Below are 6,017 nucleotides of genomic sequence, written 5' to 3'. Positions count from 1 at the left end.
CTGAGAAATTAGGACGTCCTAAATAATTTGTATATTGATCTACTGCAGTTCGATTCAGTATTTTATCGCTCTCTGGTTAAAAATGAAAATTATTCTCATGAGCGCATACTTTTTGTTTTTTCAGCAAGATCAAATAACAACCATCCAAGAAGATCCTAAAGGCTTTACTTGGCACAAACAGTAATTAAAATAGGAAAGACACAATCATAACAGAGGATAGATGATTTATTTATTACTAAACAGGAACAAAAAGCAAGAAACAAAAATAAAATTGGGTTGCCTCCCAACAAGCGCTATCGTTTAACGCCCCTAGCTAGGCATAAAAGCAAGAATAGATCTAGGTATTGTCCTCTTTGGTAGGCAATTCTTCAATTGAACACTTATAGTCCTTAGTGTTGGGGATCGTAGCAGAAATTCAAAATTTTCCTACGTGTCACCAAGATCAATCTATGGAGAGACTAGCAACGAGAGAGAGGAGTGCATCTTCATACCCTTGAAGATCGCAATGCAGAAGCGTTACAAGAACGCGGTTGGTGGAGTCGTACACGCATCGATTCAGATCGCGGTCGATTCTGATCTAATCGCCGAACAACGGCGCCTCCGCGTTCAACACACGTACAGCCCGGTGACGTCTCCCACGCCTTGATCCAGCAAGGAGAGAGGGAGAGGTTGGGGAAGACTCCGTCCAGCAGCAGCACAACGGCATGGTGATGGTGGAGGAGCGCGGTACTCCAGCAGGGCTTTGCCAAGCACTATTGATCAGGAAACCGTAACCATCTATTGATCAACGAGCTAGTCAACTAGAGGCTTACTAGGGACATGTTGTTGTCTATGTATCCACACATGTATCTGAGTTTCCTATCAATACAATTCTAGCATGGATAATAAACGATTATCATGAACAAGGAAATATAATAATAACTAATTTATTATTGCCTCTAGGGCATATTTCCAACACTTAGGGGGTTCTTTATTTTTGCAAATGATCAAACTCCTAGGTAAGAAATCAAGAAATTCACTTGTAGCAAAAGGTTCCTTAACGATATCTAAAAAGTTGGGGTGAACACTTATTGATTTGAGATCTTCATTTTTCTTACTAGAAGATTCACCCTTATTCTTAGGAACATAGATAAATTTGGCAACTTTGGTAGGAGGAGGATTTCAGGTGTTTTTAATGGCAGAAAAAGCAGACCCCAAGTTGGCAATAATCTCTTCGAGTTTATCGATTCGAGTGGAATCTTGATCTATCTTTTCATTAACTATGGGTTCCTTTTCCCTACGATTTTTTAGAGTAACTCCTACCTTAGATCCATATTGAGTAATTTGATTGTGGATCTTTTTATCCAAATTCTCAATTAGCTCTAAAGTGGCAATTTTATTTTCAATAATATCAAGCCTTTGCATCACATGTTCCAAAGTTAAGATAGTTCCATTGACCAAAAGAGGTGGCGGGCCTAACAAATCTATCATAGCATTATAAGAATCAAAAGTATGGCTTCCCAAGAAATTCCCTCCGGTGATGGTGTCAAGAACATATTTATACCAAGGAGTGATGCCTATGTAAAAATTGCGAAGAAGAACGGAAGTAGATTGCTTTCTAATAGATCTATTTTGAGCATTGCAAATTCTATACCAAGCATCTTTTAAGTTTTCTCCCTCCCTTTGTTTAAAATTAAGAACTTCATTATCGGGAGTGTTAACAATAATAGGAGAACTAGCCGTGAGGGCAAAATAAACGATCTAACACATGGACACACAAGAGGCAAGCGAAAGGAGACGAACGGAAAAAGGGCAAATGGAAAAGAGGTGAATAAAACGGCAAGGGTGAAGTGGGGGAGAGGAAAACGAGAGGTGAATGGCAAATAATGTAATGCGAGGGGTAAGAGTTTGTGATGGGTACTTGGTATGTCTTGACTTGGCATAGATCTCCCCGGCAACGGCGCCAGAAATCCTTCTTGCTACCTCTTAAGCATACATTGGTTTTCCCTTGAAGAGGAAAGAGTGATGCAACAAAGTAGCACAAGTATTTCCCTCAGCTTTTGAGAACCAAGGTATCAATCCAGTAGGAGACTACACGCAAGTCACCTAGTACCTGCACAAACAAACAAGAATCTCGCAACCAACACGATAAAGGGGTTGTCAATCCCTTCACGGTCACTTACGGAAGTGAGATCTTACAGAGATAATAAGATAAATATTTTTGGTATTTTTGTTGTATAGATTGAAAAGTAAAGATTGCAAAATAAATATTAAACTAGAATTGTAGATCGGAAACTTATATGATGTAAAGTAGACCCGAGGGCCATAGGTTTCACTAGTGGCTTCTCTCAAGATAGCATATATTACGGTGGGTGAACAAATTACTGCCGAGCAATTGATAGAAAAGCGCATAGTTATGATGATATCTAGGCATGATCATGAACATAGGCATTACGTCCGTGTCAAGTAGATCGAAACGATTCTGCATCTACTACTATTACTCCACACATCGACCGCTATCCAGCATACATCTAGAGTATTAAGTTCATAAGAACAGAGTAACGCATTAGGCAAGATGACATGATGTAGAGGGATAAACTCAAGCAATATGATATAAACCTCATCTTTTTATCCTCGAAGGCAACAATACAATACGTGCCTTGCTGCCCCTGCTGTCACTGGGAAAGGACACCGCAAGATTGAACCCAAAGCTAAGCACTTCTCCCATTGCAAGAAAGATCAATCTAGTAGGCCAAACCAAACTGATAATTCGAAGAAACTTGCAAAGATATCAAATCATGCATATAAGAATTCAGAGAAGAATCAAATATTGTTCATATATAATCTTAATCATAAACCCACAATTCATCGAATCTCGACAAACACACCGCAAAAAGAATTACATCGAATAGATCTCCAAGAACATCGAGGAGAACTTTGTATTGAGATCCAAAGAGAGAGAAGAAGCCATCTAGCTAATAACTATGGACCTGAAGGTCTGTGGTAAACTACTCACACATCATCGAAGAGGCTATGGTGTTGATGTAGAAGCCCTCCGTGATCGAATCCCCCTCCGGCAGATCGCCGGAAAAGGTCCCCAGATGGGATCTCACGGGTACACAAGGTTGCAGTGGTGGAAAAGTGGTTTCGTGGCTCCCCTAGATGTTTTCAGTGTATAAGAGTATATATAGGCGAAAGAAGTAGGTCGGTGGACCTGCGAGGGGCCCACGAGGGTGGGGGCGCGCCGCCCTACCTCGTGGCCACCTCGCTGCTTCCTTGACGTCCACTCCAAGTCTCCTGGATTGCGCTTGTTCCAAAAAAAATATCCTCGCGAAGGTTTCATTCCGTTTGGATTCCGTTTGATATTCCTTTTCTGCGAAACAGTGAAATAGGCAAAAAAAATAGCAATTTGCACTGGGCTTTCGGTTAATAGGTTAGTCCCAAAAATAATATAAAAGTGCATAATAAAGCCCATAAACATCCAAAACAGATAATATAATAGCATGGAACAATCAAAAATTATAGATACGTTGGAGACGTATCATCCATCAGAGTGTCGAGGGAGAGTTTCGTCAGCACGACGGCTTGTTGACGGTGATGGTGATGTGATCCGCGCAAGGCTTTGCCTAAGCACTACGACGCTATGACCGAAGGAGTAAACTGTGGAGGGGGGCACCGCATACGGCTATGAGAATAACTGTTGTGCTTTGGGGTGCCCCCTGCCCCCGTATATAAAGGAGGGGAGGAGGAGGACGGCCACCAAGGGGCACGCCAAGGGGGGAGTCCTACTAGGACTCCACTCCTAGTAGGATTCGCCCCCCCCCCCTTTTTTCCTTCTCATGGAGGGGGGAAGAGGGAAGGAAAGGGAGAGGGGGAAAGGAAAGGGGGGCCATGCCCCCTTCCCCTTGTCCAATTCGGATAGCCCATGGGGGGCGAGGGGCGCGTGCCACCCCTTGTGGGCTCTCCTCTCTTTCCACCTATGGCCCATGTTGGCCCATTACTTCCCTGAGGGGTTCCGGTAATCCCTCAGTACTCAAAACTGTTGGAAATATGCCCTAGAGGCAATAATAAATTAGTTATTATTATATTTCCTTGTTCATGATAATCGTTTATTATCCATGCTAGAATTGTATTGATAGGAAACTCAGATACATGTGTGGATACATAGACAACACCATGTCCCTAGTAAGCCTCTAGTTGACTAGCTCGTTGATCAATAGATGGTTACGGTTTCCTGACCATGGACATTGGATGTCATTGATAACGGGATCACATCATTAGGAGAATGATGTGATGGACAAAGACCCAATCCTAAGCCTAGCACAAGATCATGTAGTTCGTATGCTAAAGCTTTTCTAATGTCAAGTATCATTTCCTTAGACCATGAGATTGTGCAACTCCCGGATACCGTAGGAGTGCTTTGGGTGTGCCAAACGTCACAACGTAACTGGGTGGCTATAAAGGTACACTACAGGTATCTCCGAAAGTGTCTGTTGGGTTGGCACGAATCGAGACTGGGATTTGTCACTCCGTGTAAACGGAGAGGTATCTCTGGGCCCACTCAGTAGGACATCATCATAATGTGCACAATGTGATCAAGGAGTTGATCGCGGGATGATGTGTTAAGAAACGAGTAAAGAGACTTGCCGGTAACGAGATTGAACAAGGTATCGGGATACCGACGATCGAATCTCGGGCAAGTATCGTACCGCTAGACAAAGGGAATTGTATACGGGATTGATTAAGTCCTTGACATCGTGGTTCATCCGATGAGATCATCGTGGAACATGTGGGAGCCAACATGGGTATCTAGATCCCGCTGTTGGTTATTGATCGGAGAGTCATCTCGGTCATGTCTGCATGTCTCCCAAACCCGTAGGGTCTACACACTTAAGGTTCGGTGACGCTAGGGTTATACAGATATTAGTATGCGGTAACCCGAAAGTTGTTCGGAGTCCCGGAAGAGATCCCGAACGTCACGAGGAGTTCCGGAATGGTCCGGAGGTAAAGAATTATATATAGGAAGTGCTATTTAGGCCATCGGGACAAGTTTCGGGGTCACCGGTATTGTACCGGGACCACCGGAAGGGTCCCGGGGGTCCACCGGGTGGGGCCACCTGCCCCGGGGGCCACATGGGCTGTAGGGGGTGCGCCTTGGCCTATATGGGCCAAGGGCACCAGCCCCAAGAGGCCCATGCGCCAAGAGAAGAGGGAAAGGAAGAGTCCTAAAGGGGGAAGGCACCTCCGAGGTGCCTTGGGGAGGAGGGACTCCTCCCTTGGCCGCACCCTTCCTTGGAGGAAGGGCCAAGGCTGCGCCCCCCCCCCCTCTCCCTTGGCCCTATATATAGTGGGGGGAAGGGAGGGCAACCATACCTAAGCCCTGGCGCCTCCCTCTCCCTCCCATGACACATCTCCCTCCTCCCGCAGCGCTTGGCGAAGCCCTGTTGGAATCCCGCTACTTCCACCACCACGCCGTCGTGCTGCTGGATCTCCATCAACCTCTCCTTCCCCCTTGCTGGATCAAGAAGGAGGAGACGTCGCTGCTCCGTACATGTGTTGAACGCGGAGGTGCCGTCCGTTCGGCGCTAGGATCATCGGTGATTTGGATCACGACGAGTACGACTCCATCAACCCCGTTCTCTTGAACGCTTCCGCGCGCGATCTACAAGGGTATGTAGATCCACTCCTCCCTCGTTGCTAGATGACTCCATAGATAGATCTTGGTGACACGTAGGAAAATTTTGAATTTATGCTACGTTCCCCAACAGTGGCATCATGAGCTAGGTCTATGCGTAGTTTCTATGCACGAGTAGAACACAAAGTAGTTGTGGGCGTTGATTTTGTTCAATATGCTTGCCGTTACTAGTCTTATCTTGATTCGGCGGCATCGTGGGATGAAGCGGCCCGGACCAACCTTACACGTATGCTTACGTGAGACCGGTTCCACCGACTGACATGCACTAGTTGCATTAGGTGGCTGGCGGGTGTCTGTCTCTCCCACTTTAGTCGGATCGGATTCAATGAAAAGGGTCCTTATG

Source organism: Triticum urartu, chromosome 7A, assembly GCF_056163025.1.
Source record: "Triticum urartu cultivar PI428250 chromosome 7A, HENAU_Tu73, whole genome shotgun sequence".
NCBI classification, from domain to species: domain Eukaryota; kingdom Viridiplantae; phylum Streptophyta; class Magnoliopsida; order Poales; family Poaceae; genus Triticum; species Triticum urartu.
The sequence above is the reverse complement of the archived record's forward strand: the minus strand, read 5'-3'. Positions refer to the sequence as shown.